At 37.8% G+C, this 23496-nt stretch overlaps 1 pseudogene; it reads right to left on the bottom strand.

Moving 5' to 3' along the window:
• Positions 1-22424: 22424 nt before the first annotated feature.
• Positions 22425-22521, bottom strand: LOC122114791 (annotated as a pseudogene).
• Positions 22522-23496: the final 975 nt, after the last annotated feature.

Here is a 23496-nt window from a genome sequence, read left to right as displayed (position 1 = left end):
CAGCTGACTTCCCTGTTGAGTGTGTACATTCTGCCTCCTAATCCTGTAGGCCTACGTTTCTGCACCTAGCCTGGCTTTTGCAACCATTTTCTGTCCTTCAATACAGTGTTACACTGGAGTTTTTCTGCAAACAGTTCTAGGGCTTGGATCCTGATAACTTCATTTGAACCCAGGATGGTTCAATAATGTTTCTTTCCTGCTTCTATAGCTCGAGATCACTAAGAACATTTAGAGTGCAAGTAGCTTCTCATCATCAAGCGAAACACAGGAAGCTCTTGAAAATCTGACCTTTCAGAAGTGGAAGTCAGAAGTGGAAGTCAGAGTGTCATAGACCTTTCTGCCCTGGCTGGCTTCACCCTGTGATCCTGAGACCTCAGCCTCTTGAGCTAGGGCTAGGTTCAGAAATGTAATGACATTGACAATACAAGTCAACTGCTTATCACATAGGGTTCGGGAAGCATATTAAGCCTTTCAACAATGGACCTTTAAGAACCATGTAGGACACAAGGTTACAATGCTAGAGTCTAAGAGGCTGGGAATATAAATTTGCTACATTTGAACCTGGAGCTCTAACTCCAATTCTGGTGTACATCAGTGTTCATTTTCCAGAGAACGTTCTCCTAATTAGCAAATAGGAAAATACTTTGAATAATCCTCACTTTTTTTCCAGTTGTGTGTCTTGTACTCAAGCCTGGGCACTGTCCCTGGGCCCGTCAACTCAAGGTGAACACTCTACCACTAGAGCCACAGAGCCATGTGGGGTCTTTTGGTGGTTCACTGGAGATAACAGTCTAACAGTCTTTGCCTAGGCTGTCTTTGAACTGCAGTCTTCAGCTCTCAGCCTGCTGAGAGGCTAGCGTTCCAGGTGTGAGCACTGGCATCTGGCCTATTGTTTTTGTCAGTCCTGGGGCTTGATCTTAGGACCTTGGTACTATCTCTGTGTTTCTTTTTCTTAGGGTTAGCCACTTGAACCACTCCACAGCTTCTGGCTTTTCCTGAGTATGTGTCAGTGAGGATTCAAACCCTGGCATTCATGCATGCTGAGGGAGCGAGCTCTTTACCACTAAGCCACATTTCTAGCCCCACCCTTAAAATTTTATCCTTCAATTTGCCTATCCTCAAGAAAAGGCTTCTGAGTATAAATCATCTAAAGAAATCTCTATAAGATGATGTGCAAAGCTAAGAAAAAACTCAGGGAGAATGGGAAGGGATGGGTAGGGGAAATAAAGGAGGAGGTTACAATACTTGATAAGAAATGTACTCATTATCTTGCCCATGTAATTGTACCCTCTCTACAGTATTTTCATAATAAAAAGAAAAAGAAAAAAGACCTAAAAAAAAAAAAAAGAAAAAGCTCATATTTGGGAGAGACTCTAAACATGTGAAGACTGTGACAAATGGCTCCATTTAATTATGTATTATGTTTCAACTCTTAATAAAATATTAGTTCAAAGTGAGTCAATGTCTTAAATTATTGTGTATAGTTTTAAAAGAGCTGTGCAAAATGTAATAAATATTATGTGTATAATAATACTAAATACAATAATCAATAAATAAATGAATGAAATAAAAATAAAATACAAAATCAATAATAAAAATCATAATATGAAATTAACATACATATGTAAGTATATATCATACATTCATTACACAGGTATAGAAATGTTGTTTTTCCATTGCAGGGCCTTCATTCAGGCCCTGGGAACTCTAGCATGAATTTCTTTTCCTCAAGGATAGTGAGCTTTGCCTTGCAAAAGAGTTACCTGGATGGTGAGCTCAAATCCTAGCAATGGCAGAAATACTGGCCCAAGTTCCAAGACAGTGACTTAATTTTTTTAATGGAAGCAGTTATGTTTATTCAGTTCCATACTGAAAATTAAAAATAGGTAGCATAGAATTTTGTACAGCTATTCATATTTCCTTCCCTTACCCCCCAAAGTGCTTCTCTGAAAACTAATGTTTCTTTTTTTGTATTTTTTATTGTAAAAATGTTGTACAGAGTGGACACAGTTTCATGAGCAAGGAAATGATTACAAATTTCCTATTGAGCATTGTTGCCTCCTCCTTTGTATTCCCATTACCATCCCTTCCCTCCCATCTTGAAAACTAGCTCCCCCTGCCAATATCAGTGACTTAATTTTTCATTTTTGGTTGGCATGGGGTTTCCACTCAACTAGTGGTCACTCTTCCCTCACATTGCTACAGATTTACCAAGAACCTGAGTTCAAATCCCAGGCCAGGAAATAAAACTGGCAGAAATTTCAAACCAGGGAGCTGTAGTTTTTAATTTTGTTAATTTATTTATTTATTGGCCAACCATGGGGCTTGAAATCAGGTCATGGAAACTGCCTCTGCTTGGATCTCCCTAAGCTGGGATGCAGTCTCTGATCCTGAGATCCTAGGCCCAGGGGGCTGTCAGGAAGAAAAGAAAAAGCTGGAAAACACAAAAAGTGGTGAGCTGCAGAGGCCTGGGTTTTTATTATTTTTTTTCTTTACACAGTGACCATCCTGGGTCTGAATGACACGGCTGTAAAGTGGACCTGACCTGCCATTGCTGCTGGCTGGTGGGCTCTCAGGGAAGCCATAGGCCAACCTGTCAACATAGACCCTAGTTTCAAATCTCAGTCCTGACACCAATGGCAGAAGATCACAAGAGACTCGTTCCTATGCATAGGAATACTGGTTGAAAAAGTACTTCATGCCTTGGTCTAGTCTAAAATTGGATGCAATAATCTTAGAATGCTGATTGATCTTAATTAATAGTTTATTAAGCATGAAACGAATAATATTCCTTCACTGGCAGTATAATAAATACCTAAGAGTTGGTAGGAACATAGTAGGTGTCATTCTATCATAGATAGACGGCTCTGGCACTCTTTACTAATATATATTTATTTGTATACCACTGTCTGCCTATCCATGTATCGTTGTTTTGGCCAAACATGGGGGTCAATCTCATCATGTGGGAACCCCCTCACAGCTTCATTGGCAAGAGGCTGACATGATCAAACTCACCCATTCATGAATTGGGCCTGCTAGGCCCTGAGTTCAGATCCTAGCATTGCCAAGCATGATGGAGAACACATCTAAAATCTAGATGCTATATGATAGGATGTAAACAATTTAATAAATGATATAGGTGTCATCAGAGTCAATAAAATAAATGGTAAATAAATGAATAAAACAAGAAATAAAATGAATAACCACACCAAACAAAATATGGACTGAACATCTGTATAGAAGTATAAATCCTACTTTTAAAATGTATATAAGGTTTATCTTTTGCAGGCCTGAATCTTGAATTCAGCCCCCACTATGAGGAAGGAATGGCAGGAGATCATAAGCTACTCAGTTCTGGACCTAGGAAGAGTTATGGTATGCTATCGATCTCATCCTTGAATCAGTAGTTCGTGCACTAAAATATACAAGGAACTCAAAAAATTAAATCCCCCAACAACAAATCCTCAAAGATACAACTGCCCAATAAATAAGTAGACTAAAGACTTAAAGAGAAACTTCTCTGAAGAAGAAAGAAGGATGACCAATAGACATATGAAGAAATGCTCAACCTCCCTAGCCATAAAAGAAATGCAAATCAAACAACATTGAGATACCACCTCACCCCAGTTAGAATGGCTATGATCAAGAACTCTAATAACATCAGATGCAGGAGGAGATGTGGATAGGGAAACCTACTGCATTGTTTGTGGTAGTGTAAACTTGTTCAACCACTTTTGAATGTGGTATGGAGGTTCCTGAAAAGATTTCACATAGAGCTCCCCTATGACCCAGCAATCCCACTTTTGGGCATTTACCCAAATGTTTACAAACAATTCCACACTAAAGCTACCAGCAAAACTATGTTTATGGCAGCATTATTTACCATAGCTAAGGTATGGAACCAGCCCAGGTGCCTCTCAGTAGAAGAATGGATCAAGAAAATGTGGTATATATACACAATGGAATTCTATGCCTCCATCAGGAAGAATGACATTGCCCCACTTGTTAGGAAATGGAAAGACTTGGAAAAAATTATATTAAGTGAAGTAAGCCAAGCCCAAGGAAACATAGGTCCCATGGTTCCCTTATTTGCAATATCAATTATATGTATGAGTCAAGCAGAAAAGGTCTGATAAGGTGATGTTAGGAAAATGAACCCTAAGATATGTATTTAAATGTTTTTTTTTCTTTCATGCATTTGTTTCTAACGTATTTATAAGCTTATTTCTTTGTTGCTTTGTATGTCCCTCCCCCACAGTATAACCCCTTCTTTAACTGTATTTGATGTCGGTATAATTTGTAGAGGGGAAGGGGAAAAGCAAGTTGTTTAAATGAGGATACAGGTGGACCCGTTGCAGCAATGAGAAGTAGAAGTTGTCATGTCGAAAACGAACTTTACAACCTTGGTGGGGGTGGAGGATTGGGTGGGGGTTGGGGGGAGGCTGGGAAGGGATGTGAAGGGTAAACAAAGGAGGAGGCTACAATGCTTGATAGGAAATGTTCTCCTTATCTTGCCCATGTAATTGTAACCCGTCTGTACTGTATGTTCACAAAAAAGAAAAAGAATATTTTCAAACATTCTTTTTTTTTTGTCAGTCATGGGGCTTGATCTCTGTGCTTGCGCGCTGTCCCTCAGCTCTTCAGCTCAAGGTAAGTGCTCTACCAATTGAGCTATGGCACCACTTCCTTAAACCATTCTTTTGACATGACTTCTACCATCTCTTTTGAGGCAAAGCTATAGTCTATATATTAAATATTCTAATCATAATATGCAATAATTAGGAAGGATAAAACAATAGATATCATTAAAAATACGTCAAACACAATAAAAAGGACAATTACCCATCAAACAGATGCTTATCATCTTGACAGTTGGAGAACAACAGTCTGAGAATTTGCAGAATTCCTGAAAGGACAATATTTGAATTCAAAAGAAAGAGGAAAACATTTAAAATATTGAAAGACAAACATGCACCAATCGGTCATGCCTGTAATCCTAGATGCTCAGGAGGCTCATTAGTCGCTAAAGACAAGCAAGAAAAAACTAGATAACATCAACTGATAACCTTTCATATTTCAAAAAAGGACAGTATAACAGAAGTGTAAATATATGCAACAGATAGAGGGCATATATTTGTTAATGCTACAATTTTAATGCTACAATGATCCTGAGACTTAAGTATTTTTATGTCTTCTAATTCTATATAAGTTATTTCTGAATATGATATGTCTTTAAAGAACATATGTAAATTAATAGTCAATAGGAGAAACATATGAAATGAGCTCCTCTTTAGTATCTAAGAAAAAAGAAAAAGAAAAGTGAGTGGCGTGACCATTATATAAGAAGATGACACAAAATATATTAATGCATTTGTGGAGAAATTGCTATACTCCACATAGCAGATCGATTTATATAATACTGCAATCATTTTAGCAAGAAAGTTTTCAAGTCTTCAAAAGGTCAAAGAGAATTTTATAGGATCCATGCATTACACTTGTACGGATGTATAGAGAAGTAAAAAACTTGTTTGCACAAGTAATGTAGTTTATTGACAGTACACTGGAACAGTATATGTTAGACCCTAGAAATAATCTGCAAAAAAAATTTTGAAAAGACACGCTATAGAGGATGTATGCTAGACAAATACCTGTAACTTAATTTTATATCTATTTTAATGTCTGTTCTAAAGTTTACAGATTTTCTATTTGAAGAAATGCAAGTTTGTGAAAATTAGGCTTGAAAAACCCATGATTGTACAATTCGCTTCCAAACCACTAAAATGTATACAGTAAAAGGAGATAATACATTGCATATGAATTACATGTCAACAAAAAATCTATTGTTAAAAATACTTCACACAAAATGCAGAATACTTAGAAATATTTTGGTGTTGGCTAAAAACTCTTTGTAAACTACAGTTTTTAAAACGAAAATGTGATTTCTGTTTATTTTGAGTTCATACAGACATAACTCAATCAAAAAGTGTATGCAGTAGCTGGAATATCTTGAAATTAGGTATCTTTTATGAGTAATTAATAAATTTTCCTGGAAGAAATTTTAGAAATGACAGAAGACACAAATATATGCATCTACATTTTATGAAAGCCATATGCTACTTGCTCAATCAAATTGCTTTTCTCTACTTTGCTAGGAAAAAAGTATTCTCAACATAAGAGCCAGTAACATTGAAAAGAAACAAAATACACAACCATGGTGATTTATTTGGGAAAATAACAAATGAAATAAAGCAATTCCACTTAAGGGCTTCCAATATTAGTGTCTATGAAGATATTCCTGAATGCCAACATCCATTCAATTTTTGGAATTTTAATTTCTACGAACATGAAAACTAGACAAGAAAAAAAATATAGTCTTAGAGCAAACCAGCCTTGGAATATTTTTTTGAGGGGGTCCGGTTTTGGGGCCTGAAATCTGGGCCTGGGTTCTGTCCCTCAGCTCTTCAGCTCAAGGCTAGCACACTACAATTTCAGCCATAGTGCCACTTCTGCCTTTTTTCTTTTTGCTTATGTGGTGCTGAGGAATTGAACCCAGGGCCTCATGCATGCAACACATGCACTCTACCACTGAGCCACCTTCTCAGCCCTGGAATAATTTTCTTGTTTTTCTTTTTCTTTTTTTAAAAAATATTATTACTAATTTTTTTTATTGTGAAAATACCTGCAGAGAAGTTACAATTTCTTTTTTTAAGTTCTTTAAGCATTTATTTATTTTATTTTATTTTTGAATTTTTTCTTACTGTGAAAATACCATACAGAGGACTTACAATTACATGGGCAAGATAATGAATATATTTCTTATCAAGCATTGTTCCTCTTCTTTGTTTCCCTTTTCCATCCCTTCCCAACCTTCCCCTACCCCCTCTCAATCCTCCTCCCCCCCACCAAAGAGGTGAAGTTCGTTTTTGCACATAATGTCTTGTATATCTCATTGTTGCAATGGATCCACCTGTATCCCTACTTAAACTATTTGTTTTTTCGCTTCTCCTCCACAAATTATACCAACCTAAAATACAGTGAAACAGGGGTTATACCATGGGGGAGGGACATAAAAAGCAATAAAAAAACGTATAAATGTGTTAGAAACAATCACCTGAAAGAAAAAAGCATTTGAATACATAACATAGGGTTCATTTCTCTGACATCAACTTACCTGACTTTTTCTGCTTGACTCAGACACATACTAGATATTGCAAATAATGGAAACCATGGAATCTAAGCTTCTTTAGGCCTGGCTTACTTCACTTAATATAATTTTTCCAATTCTTTTCATTTCCTAACAAATGGGGCAATGTCATTCTTTCTGATAGAGGCATAGAATTCCATTGTGTATATTTACCACATTTGCTTGATCCATTCATCTACAGAGGGGCATCTGGGTTGGTTCCATATCTTAGCTATGGCAAATGCTGCTGCAATAAACATACTTGTACTGGGAGCTTTAGTGTGGCCTTGTTTTTGATCATTTGGGTAAATGCCCAAAAGTGGGATTGCTGGGACATAGGGAAGCTCTATGTGGAGTCTTTTGAGGAACCTCCATACTACTTTCCAAAGTGGTTGAACAAATTATCACTCCCACCAACAATGTAGTAAGGGTCCCTTCTGGCCATATCCCCTCCAGCATCTGTTGCTATTAGAGTTCTTGATTATAGCCATTCTAACTGGGTTGAGGTGGTATCTCAATGTTGTTTTGATTTGCATTTCTTTTATGGCGAGGGAGATTGAGCATTTCTTTATGTGTCTTTTGGCCATCCTTCTTTCTTCTTCAGAGAAGATTCTCTTTAAGTCTTTAGCCCACTTATTTTTTGGGCAGTTGTTTCTTTGAGGAGTTGTTGTTGGGGGATTTAATTTTTGAGTTTCAGCTGTATTTTAGATATGAGACTCTTGTCTGTTGTATGGCTAGTGAAGATCTTCTCCCAATCTGTGGGCTTTCAATTGATCTTGCTAGCTATGTCCTTTGCCATGCAGAAGCTCTGCAACTTAAAAAAATTTCGGCCTGCTCCAAAGGCTACCTACGGTTTCTCCTATTCCATCCTGTAATGTTTTCAGAGTGTCTGCTTTGACTCCGAGGTCATCACTCCATTTGGAGTTGATTCTGGTGCAGGGTGATACATAAGGATCTAGCTTAATTTTCCACAATTAGTTAACCAATTTTGGCAGCACCATTTACTGAAGAGGCTTTCTTTCTTCCATTCTATTTTTTTAGCTCCCTTATTGAACATTAGATGGCTATAGGTCTGTAGGTTCATTTCTGGGTTTTCATTTATATTCCATTGGCCCTGAGGTCTGTTCTTGTGTTAGTACCAATCTGTTTTGATTTGTCATAGTCTTTGAAAATTGGTATTGATATTCCTCCAGCACCGTTCTTTCTGTTGAGGACAGTTTTAGCTATTCGAGGTCTTTTATTGTTCCATATGAATTTTTGGATTGCCTCTTCTATTTCCTTAAAGAATGAGGATGGAACATTGATAGGTATTGCATTGAATTTGTAGATAGCCTTGGGAATTATTGTCATTTTCAGGCTTTTGATCTTTCCAATCCAGGTGTATGCGATTTTTTGCCACTTTCTAAGTTCTGTTTTAATTACCTTTTTCAAGTTTTTAAAACGAATACTTCTCATTGTTGCAACAGGTCCACCTATATCCTTATTTAAACGACTTGTTTTTCCCCTTCCCCTCCACAAATTATACAGACATCAAATATAGTTAAAGCAGGGGTTATACTGTGGGGGAGGGACAGACAAAGCAACAAAGAAATAATCTTATGAATACGTTAGAAACAAATGCATGAAAGAGAAAAAACATTTAAATACATTTCTTACTGTTCATTTTCCTAACATCACCTTATCTGACCTTTTCTGCTTGACTCATACATATACTATATATGGCAAATAAGGGAAATCATGGGACCTTTGTTTCTTTGGGTTTGGCTTACTTCACTTAATATAATTTTTTCCAAGTCTTTCCATTTCCTAAAAAATGGGGCAATGTCATTCTTTCTGATGGAGGCAAAGAATTCCGTTGTGTATATATCCCATATTTTCTTGATCCATTCATCTACTGAGGGGTATCTGGGTTGGTTCCAGATCTTCGCTATGGTAAATAATGCTGCAATAAACATAGTTGTGCTGGTAGCTACCAGCACAAGTTCTCAAAATTATTAGCATAAAGTTTGAGAAGTATTCCCTTAAAATATTTGGGACTGCTGGGTCATAGGGGATCTCTATGTGGAGTCTTTTGAGGAACCTCCATACTACTTTCCAAAGTGATTGAACAAGTTTACACTCCCACCAACAATGAAGTAAGGTACCCTTCTGTCCACATCCCCTCCAGCATCTGTTGTTGTTAGAGTTCTTGATTATAGCCATTCTAACTGGGGTGAGGTGGTTATCTCAATGTTGTTTTGATTAACATTTCTTTTATGGCTAGAGAGGTTGAGCATTTCTTCATATGTCTATTGGCCATCCTTCTTTCTTCTTCAGAGAAGTTTCTCTTTAAGTCATTAACCCACTTATTTATTGGGCAGTTGTTTCTTTGAGGATTTGTGGTTGGGGGATTTAATTTTTTGAGTTCCACATATATTTTAGATATGAGACCCTTGTCCGTTGTATGGCTAGTGAAGATCTTCTCCCAATCTGTGGGCTTTCAATTGATCTTGCTAGCTATGTCCTTTGCCATGCAGAAGCTCTGCAACTTCATGCAATCACATTTGTCCAACCTTCCTTTGATTTGTTGTGTTTCCGAGTCTCTATTAAGAAAATTTCGGCCTGCTCCAAGGAGACCTAGGGTTTCTCCTATTCCATCCTGTAATGTTTTGAGAGTGTCTGCTTTGACTCCGAGGTCTTTGCTCCATTTGCAGATGATTCTGGTGCAAGGTGATATATAAGGATCTAGCCTTAATTTTCTACAAGTATTTAACCAATTTTGGCAGCACCATTTACTGAAGAAGCTGTCTTTCTTCCATTCTATTTTTTAGCTCCCTTATCAAAGATAAGATAGCTATATGTGTGTAGGTTCATTTGTAGGTTTTTTATTCTATTCCATTGGTCTTAAGGTCTGTCCTTATGTTAGTACCAATCTGTTTTGATTACTATGGCTTTATAGTAGAGTTTGAAATTTAATATTGATATTCCTTCAGCAGTGTTCTTTCCATTGTGGAACGCTTTTTCTATTAGGGCTCATTTATGGTTCCATATGAATTTTGGATTGTCTCTTCTATTTCCTTGAAGAATGAGGTTGGAATTCTGATAGGTATCACATTGAATTTGTAGGTAGCCTTGGAAAGTATTGCCATTTTCACGATGTTAATCTTTCCAATCCAGGAGCATGGGAGTTTTTCCCATTTTCTAAGTTCTATTGTGATTTCCTTTTTCAAGTTTTTAAAGTTTCCATCATAGAGGTCCTTCACTTCTTTGGTTAAGTTAATTCGTAGGTATTTTATTTTTGGTGCTACTATTACAAATGGAGTTGATTTCTTAATTTCAGCCCGACTTTTCTCATTGTTGGCATACAGAAAACCCATTGCTTTTTGAGGGTTAATTTTATACCCTGCTACTTTGCCAAAGTTTTGAATCAGCTTGAGTAATTTGGGAGTGGAGTCTTGGGATTCTTTAAGTACAAGATCATGTGATCTGCAAAGAAGGAGAGTTTTATTTCTTCTTCCCTTATTTGGATCCCCTTTATGTCTGCATCTTGTTTTATTGCTGTAGCTAGGCATTCTAACACTAGGTTGAAGAGAAGTGGAGAGAGTGCACATCCTGGTCTTGTTCCTGAGTTAAGAGGAAATGGCTTTAATTTTTCAAAATTAAGTATAATGCTGGCTGTAGGTTTGTCATATACAGACTTTATTGTATTGAGGAATGTTCCATGCATTCCTAATTTTTCCAAAACCTTCATCATGAAGGGGTGTTGGATCTATTCTAATGATTTTTCTGCATCTATTGAGATAACCATGTGGTTCTTATTCTTGTTCCTATTGATATGATGAATAATATTAATTGATTTCCGTATATTGAACCAGCTTGGCATCCCTGAAATGAATCCTGTTTGATCAATGTGTATCATTTTTGGAGGAATTGTTGAAGTCTATTGGCTAAAATTTTGTTGAGAAGTTTTGCATCAATGTTCATCAAAGGAATGGGTCTATAGTTCTCTTTCTTTGATGAGTCCCTGCCTGGTTTTGGGATGAGGGTTATGATGGCTTCATAGAATGTGTTCCATAGGGAACTTTCTCTTTCAATTTCATTGAAGAGTTGGAGGAGTATTTTTGAGAGCTCAGCTTTGAAGTCCTTGTAGAATTCCGCTGTAAAATCATCTGGGCCTGGACTTTTCTTAGCTGGGAGGTCTCTTATTGCTGTTTCTATTTCAATGCTTGATATGGACCTGTTAAGATTATTTAACTCATCTTGGTTTAGTTTCAGCACGTCAATATTTGCTAGGAAAAGGTCCATTTCTGCCAAGTACTCAAACTTATTAGCATAAAGTTTGAGAAGTATTCCCTTAAAATATTTTGAATCTTGGTTGTTTCTCTGGTGATGTTTCTATTCTCCTCTCTGAGTTTATTTATTTGGGTGTGTTCTCTTCTTTTTCTGATAAGATTTGCTAAGGGTCTGACAATTTTGCTAATTTTTTCGAAGAACCAACTCTTTGTTTTGTTGATGCTTTCTATAGTTTTTTTGGATTCCAATTCATTTAATTCTGATTTAATTTTAATTATTTCTTTCCATCTACTGGATTGGAGTTTATCTTGCTGCTTTTTTTCAAGGAGGTTCAGATGTGCCATTAAATTGTTCGTTTCAGATCTCTCCAATTTGTTGGTGTAGGAACTCAGAGATATAAACTTGCCTCTGAGTACTGCCTTTCCTGTGTCACAGAGAAGCTGGTAATTTGTGTGCTCATTTTTGTTGAATAGCATGAACATTTGAATTTCTTTCTACTCTCTTCCTATACCCACTCGTGATTCAGCAGTGTGCTGTTCAGCCTCCATGTGTTACCGTACTTTCTTTGGTGGCTTTTGGTGTTGAGTTCTAATTTTATTCCCTTGGAGTCTGACAGAATGCAAGGTATAACTTCAATGTTTCTGAATTTGGACAGGTTTGCTTTGTGGCCTAATATGTGGTATTTTAGAAATTGTTCCATGTGCTCCTGAGAAAAACGTGTATTCTGATGCTGCTGGGTGAAATGTTCGGTAGATGTCTGTTAAAACTTGTTTATCTATGCAATTGTTTATATCTGCGTTTTCTCTATTGCGTTTGTGCTGAGTTGATCTCTCTAGTGGGGAGAGTAGTGTGTTAAAATCCTCAACAATTAATGTCTGTGGATCTATGTGGGATTTGAGGGAAAGTAGTGTTTCTTGGATAAATTTGGGTGCTCTGTTGTTTGGCAAATAGATATTTAGAATTGTAATATCCTCCTGAATGGGGGATCCCTTAATTAGTATGTAGCGACCTTCTTTATATCTTCTCACAAATTTTAATTGGAAGTCTATTTTATCTGATGTGAAGATTCCAACTCCCGCCTGTTTATGGGGCCATTTTCTTGGTAGATTTTGTTCCAGCCTTTAACATTGAAAATGTGTTTGTTTTTACGGGCAAGATGTGACTCCTTAAGGCAGCAGATAGAAGGATCTTGATTTTTAATCCAACTCGACAGTCTATGTCCCTTAATTGGAGAGTTAATTCCTTTAATGTAAAGATATAGGACTGAGAGGTATTTGGGATTTCCTGCCATGTTATCCACCTTCTTGGGGGCTGTGAAAACTGGGTTCTTCCTATGGTTCTTGGATTCTCAGTTTGGGTGCAGTTTCTTGTCCTTTATTGTGGTCTTGTTGGTTTTCTATGTGTAGGACGTCTTTAAGCATATTTGTAGGATTGTTTTGGTGGAGATGTATTGTATCAATTCTTTGCTATGGAAGGTTTTTATTTGGCCTTCAGTTATGAAGGAGAGTTTAGCTGGGTACAGTATTCTTGGTTGATAGTTGTTTGTTTTTAGGGCATGGCATACATCATTCCAGGCTCTTCTTGCTTTGATTGTCTCTGCTGAGAAATCTGAGGTGATTCTAATTGGTTTCCCTTTATAGGTGATTAATCTTTTCTCCTTGACAGCTTTAAGGATCTTTTCCTTGGTCTGAGTTGATCCTGTGTGGATTATAATGTGACGGTGGGATGTCCTATTCTGGTCTGGTCTATTTGGAGTTCTAAAAGCTTCTTGTATTTTAATAGGCCTGTCTTTTTGCATGTTTGGGAAGTTCTCTGCTAGAATCCTGTTAAACAAATTTCCTAGACCATTAACTTTTGTTTCTAGGTGCTCCTCTACACCCTCCTCTACACCCTAGACCTTCTGATGGTGTCTTCCAAATGTTGGATAGATCTATCATATTTCTTGGACTTGTCTTGGATGGTTGTATGTACTTTGTCTATAAAGTCTAGGCTGTCTTCAATCCCTGAGATTCGATCTTCTTCATGGTCTAACTTGCTGTCAAGACTTTCTACTTTTTTTTTTATTGCTTTTCCTTCTAGTTAGTCAGCTTTGTTGGCTTCAAATTCTTTGTTGAAGCTTTGTTTTAGATTTGGTATGAACTTCTTTACTTCCTTAATTTGGTCTTCAGTGTGTATTCTCAAATTACTTAGTTGATTGTTTATGGTTTCCTTGGACTCCCATTCCTTCTGTTGGTTTCCATTCAGCATTCTCTTTGTGGTCTCCCTGACTTCCTTCTGCTCTTTGTTAATGGATTCCATGAATGCCTTTAGTGATCTTTTTTTATTTTCATCCTGATCTCTCAATTCCTGTATTACTCTTTGATTAGCTTCCTCTCGTTTGTGCGATTCCTGTAGTTCTCTTTGAGTGTTCTCAGCCTGCTCATGCCATTCCTGCTTTTCTCTTTGAGTATTCTTAAGCTGCTCATGCAAATTCTGTATAAGTTTTTGAGTAGCTACCTCACGCTTATGAAATTCCTGTATAAACTTTGGATTGCCTCCTCTCTCTCCCTATCACGCTCATACATAGTCCTTTGTATGTTTTCAATCTTTTCATTTATCATGTTTGCCAGCAGTGTTTGTAGAGCTATTTGGGAACTCTCCTTTGGATTATTCATTATCTGTTCTGTCCCCTGGTTATCATGAGTGGGAATTGAGATACCCGGACTTGTCATTTTTCTTGTGTTTTTCCTGCTTACTCTGCCCATTTAGGATGAAATTAACACCAGTTTTGTTCTAAAACACTATCTTAAGGCAAGCATCAACCAAAGTCTGCATTTGTACAGTCAATAGTCTGAAGATACAATCTAGTTCAACAGATACATCTATTCATCATCAAACAACTATATATTAATGGGCTACGAACTGCAAAGAAGAATTTGGTAAACCAGAAATTATTTGGTTTAGGAAGAGATGTGGGTAAAAAATAGGAATAGAGTGATGTGGGAAGGCACAGGGAGTGTTAACTAAGTCCTAATCTCAAAGCAGGAAATAGGTTGGATAGGATGAAAGTAGAGAGAGAGAAAAAAAAGAAGAAAGAGAATGGGAACAAATAGATTTCAGAAAAAATAGAAAGGTAAAAATGAAAAATATTATACAAATTGAAAACAAACTATTCAGAGAAGAACATGAATATAATGAGAGAAGGGGAGGGGTATAAACGAGATGTGAAAAATTTAAAAATAAAAATAGTTGAAATATTATATAGGTATAAAGAGGTAGTGCTGCTATTAAGGAATTTAAGTCTAAGAGGTTTTGAATTGAATAATAAATTTGTGGATTAAGTGTGTACACAATGGGGGATAAGGTCTAATAATCGACTATGGCTGTATCTGAGGATGTGCAGAGCAGCAATTAAGTCACATAAAGAATGAAAGAGAAGAACAGGTGAAAAGGATAAGAAAGAAAGAAAAAAGATCAGAAGTTCAGTAGAGCTAAACAAAAAACAAAACAAAACAAAAAACAAAAAAAGGAAGAAAAACGCACAAACACTTATACCCCTAAAATCAAATTGTAAGAGGAAAAAAAATTACTAGAAAATAACTTTTTTAAAAAAAGGTAAAAATTAAAGATTAAAAAAAATTTTTAGAAAAAAAATTTTTATAAAAGGTACAAAAAAAAAGTTCTTTGATTTTTTTGGGACAGGTGGGAAAAATCCTGTGTCTACCTTGTGTCTGTAACCAAACTCTTGTTGGAGTCTCTGGTCTGCTTGTGTTCCTGTGGCTTGGTTGGTTACTTAAGTCAGTTTCTTTGAACAGGCAGAAAAATGCTCTGCGATCCTCCTCCCAGTTTAGTTCAATCAGAGGAAATGGCTTTTTCCTCGAGTTTGGAGATGCTGTGATGAGGCTAGGTTCTGGGTACAGTTGAGGCATTTCAGCAAAGAGTAGCTTTTCCCAGGGGCTGGTATGTGAGAAACTCACAGAGCCCAGCCTGGAGTCACTCTCAGGGTTTCTGCTTACTGAATTTCAGTTTATTGTCGATGCTGCTAAAGGGAGGGGCAACCTCTGGCTCTGATTACCCTGTGAATAAAGCCACTCCTGGGGCTGGCGCCCGAGCTGGGTGACTTTTCCCTGGGTGGAGCTGAGTCTGGCAGGTCAGATTAGGCTCTTGTGAGCTAGATGACTCTATATTTATTCCAGAGCCTGAGTTGGAGCTAGCCGCTCTGCTGAGCTTTGTCGGTATCCAAGATGGAGATCTCCGGTACTGGGGGGGGAGGGGTGTTCTTCCCTCCTCTACTCCCTGAGAAGGAGTGAGGACGTCAGGCTTCTACTCATGTCGAGTCTTGGTTCCTGGGTCATCCCTGGTCTGCGAATTGCAGGATGAAGATGTCTGCTTCTTGTCAGCTCTTGCTGGTGTTGAGTAGAACCGCTCTCCCGCCACGTCTGGCTCCTTCGTCCCGGACTCTTTGTGATTCTGGTATGGCGGCGGAAACTGCCGCCACCACGGCTGCTGCCACTGCGGCAGCTGCCCTCTCTGGCCTAACTCTCTGTCGGTATTTTATTTTTGTGGGACTATTAGGAATGGAGTTGTTTCCCTAATTTCAGCCACACTTTTCTCATTGTTGTCCTATAGAAAAGCCATCCATTCTTGAGGGTTAATTTTATACCCTGCTACTTTGCCAAAGTTTTGAATCAGCTTGAGTAATTTGGGAGTGGAGTTTGTGGGATTCTTTAAGTACAAGATCATGTCATCTGCAAAGAGGGGAGTTTTACTTCTTCTTTCCCTATCTCAATCCACTTTATGTTTGCATCTTGTCTTATTGCTGTAGCTAAGCATTCAATACTAGATTGAAGAGCACTGGAGACAATGGACAACCTTGTCCCCTTCCTGTATTAAGAGGAAATTACTTTAGTTTTTCACCATTAAGTATAATGCTTGCTGCAGGTTTGTCTTATACAGCCTTTATTGTATTTTGGAATGTTCCATGGATTCCTAATTTTCTAAGAACCTTAATCATAAAAGGGAGCTTGATCTTGTCCAATGCTTTTTCTGCACCTATTGAAATAACCATGTGGTTCTTATCCTTGCTCCTGTTGATGTGATAAATTATATTAATTGATTTTCTTATATTGAACCAGCTTTGCATCCCTGAAATGAATCCTGTTTGATCGTGGTGTATGATTTTTTGGATGAATTGTTGAAATCGATTGGCCAAAATTTTGTTGAGAAATTTTACATAAATATTCACCAAAGAAATGGGTCTACAAAAAAAAACAAATACAGAAATGGATCTACAGTACTCTTTCTTTGATGAGTCCCTGCCTGGTTTTGGGATGAGGGTTATTGTAAAGCACATGGGCAGCAAAGATGGCACTGACAGTCAGTTGAGTGGGCAGAGCCCAATTTGCTTTACTTTCAGTGCATAACCAGCCCGAGGAAGCTTAGGTGTATGATAGGGTGTGACCTTGACAGTGATTGGTTCCTTCTCCTCCACTGCCATGCCACTGGCTGCTATTTTTTTTTGCTTTAAAAAGGGTTTTCTCTGTGTTAATAAATGAGTTTTCCAGCTTGACTTGGCTCCCCGCTGGGTCTGATTGTCTCCCAGGCTAAGGGAAGCTGAGGAAGGTGCGAACATCCACGTTATCTTTCCTCGGACCCTGTCCATCTTTTGTGGGATGGACGAAGACCGGACATGTGGCTCCCAAGATGGGTCTTGAAAGGAAAAGATACCAGCTGAGGCTAAATGGTCTCTCAGGGTAAGTGAAACCCTTAGTATGTGTAATGCTCTCTCACAGAAGAAGGAGGAGGAGGCAACATCAGGAGTAAAAGGAGTAAAGTAGGACTTGGGAATTGAGAAGGAAAAAGAATGGGTCAAATTTGATGGAGAACACACTGAAACATGCATCCAGGTGACTGTGAGAAGTTTTCTTTCTCCATGCCTTCTATTAATTTTCCCAGCCTGATCATAGGTTTGAACGGATTTTGTTGCCACAGGGAATGGCCAATAGCCCCGCCTTTTGCCAACAATACTTGGCTACACTTTTAGGGCCTGTGCTGGGTTTAGATACCTCCATTGCTTATGCCTACAAGGATAACATAATACTGGTGCAACAAGACCCCAGACAACTTGAGTGTCTTCTGGCCCAGGTTCTTGCCATATTGAAAAAGGGGGATTTTACCATAGCCCTCAATAAAATTCAAAATCTACCTCCTTTTAAAATGCTCAGGTCCCACCTTACCTTGACTCAGGCCAGCCCTCTTAAGCCTTTGCTGGATATTCCAGCCTCTCTAACCTTAATCCAACTTCAGAGTCTTTTAGGGGAAATCAATGGGATGTTGCCATGGGTTTCTGTCTTTAAAGATAGTCTTGTGCCCTTATTTGCCCTACTAAAAGACAGGATGCCCCAAGAAGTTATTACAATTACAGAAAGCCATCAGGCAATATTTTTGCAGTTCCATAGCTTTGTTTATCATTAATATTTTAAATTTTTCAAAAAGGGCAACTGAATCCAGATTTTAGAAGCACTGAGGACAACTAAACTCTAAACCCCAAGTAAAAGTCAGGTGAAAGGACCCCCTGACACAACAATGGAGAGGACCTGACCCCCTAGTTATTATGGGCAGGGGATTTGGATGCGTTTTTTCCAATAGGGGAGACAGCGCCCATTTGGATACCTGCCAGGAGCCTTAAGTTTTTACCCATTTCCTCTATGCAGGAGGATGTCCAAGGATAAACTAACCAACAAGAAAAGAAAAACGGCTATGGTGGCCGAGGCTTGTGTTTAAAAGAGGAAAGCCAGAAAGATAACCATTAACCATCCCCAAGGGAAACCAGCCCTTGAGAAGCTCTTTTGTTTTCTAACAATTGCAGATAGCAATACTCCAGCTGTTGGTTGTCCTGACCCTCCCAGTCCTGGCAATGGCCTTACAGAATCTTCATCAACCTCAAGGGTGACTTGGGCAGTGATCAGCCCTGGCAATGTAGAAATCATCAGTAGCACCACAAGAAAAGCTGTCCCTTCGACCTGGTGGCCTGACCTTCATTTTGATCACACCCTATGTCATTATGTTTGGACCGTTTAATATTTCTGTAGGAGCTAATTATTTTAATGTTACCTGCTTTAATTGTCCTTTTACTAATTGCTTGTATAATGGCATTATTGCTAACTTATTATTAAACAATCACCTTTTGCTATGCTTTCAGTTTAGATCTTTTTCAACCCCACAGGCAAATAGCTGGATTAGAACAAGCCCCACCTCTGTACTCTGAAGTAGCAAAGACTGCTATCCCGTTCTTGACTAATGTTAAAGGACTGCTAATGACTTTGCTTGTCCTGGTAATGCTTTTGCTGATGGTTTTTCTATGCCTTCCTTGCATTATACGTGCACTGCAAAACTCTTATGAGCTTAGCCAGCCAGTTACATAAGATCAAGCTCCAAGGGAATAAATTTCCCTTGAGAGGAATCACAGACAGAGATGGGTAAGAGGGGGTGTCAGTCTGACCAACCAAAGACAGGGCCTTCAGCTTCGCTCTGAAGAAGGTCCTGATGATGGGTAAGGCAGACAAGGCAATCCACCAACCTAAGAGAGGCGGGTTCACTTCTTTAAACAAAGAAGGGGGAGAAGTTGGGGCCATTGGGAGCTGAGAATAAAGCTCAAAGGTCCTCTTGAACCCTGTGCTCTCTTAAAGGCACGTACAAGGAACTGGCTTACTTAAAAGACACCAGGTGCCCAGGATTACTTTGCTACATCTGCAGTTTGTTTTTTATTTTCCATGTTTTTCTGGTCTATAGTAGAATTGCCTGAGTATGGGGGCCCACGAGGATGCACCGTGCTGCATGTGTAGAACTCCCAATATCCAGGCTGCTCCCATGTTCTAAGAGAACGACCTTAAAAGATACTGACTTTTATATATGCCCAGGAACTAATTGAACTGCTTTGGATATTTCTAACTGTGGTGGGACTGATGTTTATTACTGTGCTAGGTGGGGATGTGAGGTAACTGGGACAGGCTCTTGGATCATGCACGAGGACCCTCCCTATCCTTGTCTGGCGAATCAGGCCCCCCAGACTTGGCTCGAACCCCCAGTGTGGCCAATGCTATTCTTACCAATGTAATCCGGTTAAAATAACCTTTACAGAGGAGGGAAAAGGATAACAAATTGGGAGGTGGGTCTGCCATTACAACAAAAAAGGGGGAATCTGTAGAGCACTTGGGCACCAAATATGACACTGAGAGGGAGTTGAGTGGGCAGAGCTCAATTTGGTTTACGTTCAGTGTGTAACCAGCCTCTGGAAGCTTAGGTGCATGATAGGGTGTGACCTTGACAGTGATTGGTTCCTTCTCCTCCACTGCCACGTCACCAGCTGCTTTTTTTTTTTTTTGCTTTAAAAAGGGCCTGCTCTGTGTTAATAAATGAGTTTTCCTGCTTGACTTGACTAACCGCTGGGTCTGATTATCTCACAAGCTAAGGGAGGCTGGGTAACAGGCGAGTGGCCGCATTACCTTTCCTTGGCCTCCATCCATCATTCCTGGGACGGACAAAGACCAGACAGGTAATGATGGCTTCATAGAAAGAGTTAGGTAGAGAACTTTCTTTTTCAATTTCATTGAAGAGTTGGAGGAGTATTTGTGTGAGCTCTGCTTTGAAAGCCTTGTAGAATTCTGCTGGAAAACCATCTGGTCCTGGGCTTTTCTTAGATGGGAGGACTCTAATTGCTGTTTCTACTTCAATACTTGATATGGGGCTGTTAAAATGATTTAACTCATCTTGGTTAAGTTTTGGCATGTCAATATTTGCTAGGAAAAGGTCCATTTCTGCCAAGTTCTAAAATTTATTAGTATTAAGTTTTGAGAAGTATTCCCTTATAATGCTCTGAATCTTGGTTGTTTCTCTGGTGATGTTTCTATTCTAAACTCTGAGTTTATTTATTTGGGTTGTTCTCTTCTTTTTCTGATAAGGTTTGCTAAGGGTCTGTCAATTTTGTTAATTTTTTCAAAGAACCAACTCTTTGTTTTGTTAATTCTTTCTATGATTTTTTGTGGATTCTAATTCATTTAATTCTGATTTTATTTTAATTATTTCTTTCCTTCTACTGCATTGGGGTTTATATTGCTGCTCTTATTCAAGGAGGCTCAGATGTCGTATTAAACTGTTGGTTTCAGATCTCTCCAATTTGTTGGTGTAGGAACTCAGAGCTATAAACTTGCCCCCGAGTACTGTCTTTGTTGTGTTCCAGAGGAGCTGGTAATTTGTGTGTTCATTTTTGTTGAATATCATGAACATTTGAATTTTTTTTCTAATCTCTTCCATGACCCACTCGTGATTCAGCAGTGTGTTGTTCAGCCTCCATGTGTTACTGGACTTTCTTTGGTGGCTTTTGGTCATGAGTTCTAATTTTATTCCCTTGTGGTCTGAGAGAATGCAATGTAGAAGTTCAATGTTTTTGAATTTGGACAAGTTTGCTTTGTGGCCTAAAATGTGGACTACTTTGGAAAATGTTCCATGTGTTGCTGAGAAAAACATGTATTCTTATGCTGCTGGATGAAATATTCAGTAGATGTCTGTTAAATCTAGTTGATCTATACGGTTGTTTAGATATGCGATTTCTCCAGTTGATCTATCTAGTGGGGAAAGTGGTGTGTTAAAGTCCCCAACAATTAATGTCTTTGGATCTATGTGGGATTTGAGGGAAAGTAGTGTTTCTTGGATAAATTTGGGTGCTCTGTTGTTTGTTTAATAGGTATTTACAATTGTAATATTCTCATGGAGGAGAGATCCCTTAATTATTAATATGTAGCGACCTTCTTTATTACTTCTTACTAATTTTAATTTGAAGTCTATTTTATCTGATATTAGGATTGCAATTCCTGCACAGTTCCACTTCCCCAAACTAAAGGACTTTTGACACCCTTACATCTTTCTTTCGAGAATTGAGATAGTAAAGATATGCTGGATAGCCTTATGTTGAACCTTTATGTAAAACCAGGCCTGAAGAACAATATAGAAGAAACTTTATTTGATATTGCCAAAAGGATATGTATCACTACCTCTATGAAGTTGTGAAAGGCTGTACAAATTGTTCACCAAAGTCCTAATGGTCGGGTTAAGTTTCTTAAATTTCAAAAATGCAAGTCCATCTTTTGTGTCCCTACAAAACATTTTCACAATCCAAATAAGAGCAATATCTTTTTTTTTTGGTCGGTCATGGGGCTTGAGCTCTGGGCATGGGAGCTATCCCTGTGCTCTTCAGCTCAAGGTGAGCGCTGTACCACTTAAGACACAGCTCCACTTCCAGTTTTCTAGAGGTTTATTTGAGATAAGAGTACCACAGACTTTCCTTCCCAGGCTGGCTTTGAACCATGATCCTCAGATCTCAGCCACCTGTGTAGCTAGGATTATAGGCAATATTTTACTGTAAAAATTCATGGATTCAATGGAATTCTTCCAAGTGAATTTCCTGCCTTGGATGTAAAAATGTATTCAATAGTTTTTGTATACATGTATACTAATTTCTTCAGAGTTTGTGATTTTTTAATCAGAAATAATTTTAATTTACCTGTTGAAATGAGTAGTACAGAAACTAAAATATTTCTGATGCTTGTCTGAAAAAGTATATTTTAAAATATTCTATATTCTATGTTTGCATAATGTTCATAATTTATTTTCTCCTAGATATACTTTGAATTCTACATTTTTTTTATAATATATAGGTCCATTAATGTGTCCTTTCCGATTGCATTCCATATAGAACAGTTTGATTCCTTTTTTTCTAGGTCTTAATATTATTTTTCTTTGGGATAAAATGACAGTGTTGTCTAATTTGAAAAGTTTTGTAAAGTTTATGCTATGTAAACGCCTTTCTGAGGTGAAGATTTAATACACTGATGTCAAACTAAATTTAATAATATGAATTACGTGTATTGTTACACTTGTAATTTTGTAATCAACTTTTTAATAACTGTTTTTCATTTCTTGCATCTGAAGAATGAAAAATATGGAATACTCCTCAAATTTACATATTATCCTTGTGCAAGTGCCATGTTAATCTCTGTATTGTAATTTGAGTATACGTACTGCTGAAGCATGTAATATGTTCTAAATTTAAGTAGTTAATGATGCAATCTTTATACAGGCTTATATCTATGGGTGCCTACTTGTAAGAAGGAAACCTTATTGTTCCTAACAATGGTATCGATCTTATTTCCCTAAAATTCTGTGAATAGTGGAAAAAAGTTATATTGATCAGCCGATTGCTCACATTTGCAAAATTTTTTTGTCAATGACTATATTAAGTCTTTTATTTGGTATTTGATCGTACTCTCAATTATTTATAGATAGGTCCAAAGGTGATGGCTTTTTCAAGTACTTATTTATCCGACTGAATTAGCTTTGTGGACCTAATGGATTCAAAGTAAGCATTGCTTAAGAGCTACTTCTAAACTTCTTCAGCTGGCAATTTCCCAAATGAGGTGTTACTGGAACAAATGTCTACCTGAGCCTTTACCCGTCTTCCATGTGCGAACAGACCAACTAGAATATCTTACCCTGACAGCAAAGATTTTCTTACTAGAACAAAACTAATCTTGGTTACAAGGGATCATAGAGAGATGAACAGTACAAATAGAACTGTTCAGATTAGAAGGTATTTTATCAAAATATAATTGTTTATTATACCTTCCATTTCAAAAGTAACTAAAGCCAAGAAGGTGGAAAAATTGTTCGTATGCATGATTACTTTTTGTTCTGGCCTGTCGACGATCCAACCAGGCAGGAACTTACACTACTGCCTTATCACCAAATATTTTCAGAGTTGCAGGAGAAGTGCATATGTTTCTCCTCGTTATTAGGCATTAAATTGATCATGTTTTAATCACAGAGTTTCCTCTTGCCTCCATGCTGTAAATCTACAAATGGTAAAACTTTAGGTCTAACTCTATCAAACACTGAGTTAGAGATAATGGAATAATACTTTAAAACAGAGTTGCCTTTGATACAGTAACTACAACAGAAAAATACAAAATGTGTGCCTTTTAATTATATATAGTCATACATTTTATATT

Source organism: Dipodomys spectabilis, unplaced genomic scaffold (genome assembly GCF_019054845.1).
Source record: "Dipodomys spectabilis isolate Male_0828 unplaced genomic scaffold, ASM1905484v1 ptg000110l, whole genome shotgun sequence".
Classification (NCBI taxonomy): Eukaryota; Metazoa; Chordata; class Mammalia; order Rodentia; family Heteromyidae; genus Dipodomys; species Dipodomys spectabilis.
Note: the sequence above shows the minus strand (reverse complement) of the source record. Positions and strands in the feature narration are given on the sequence as shown.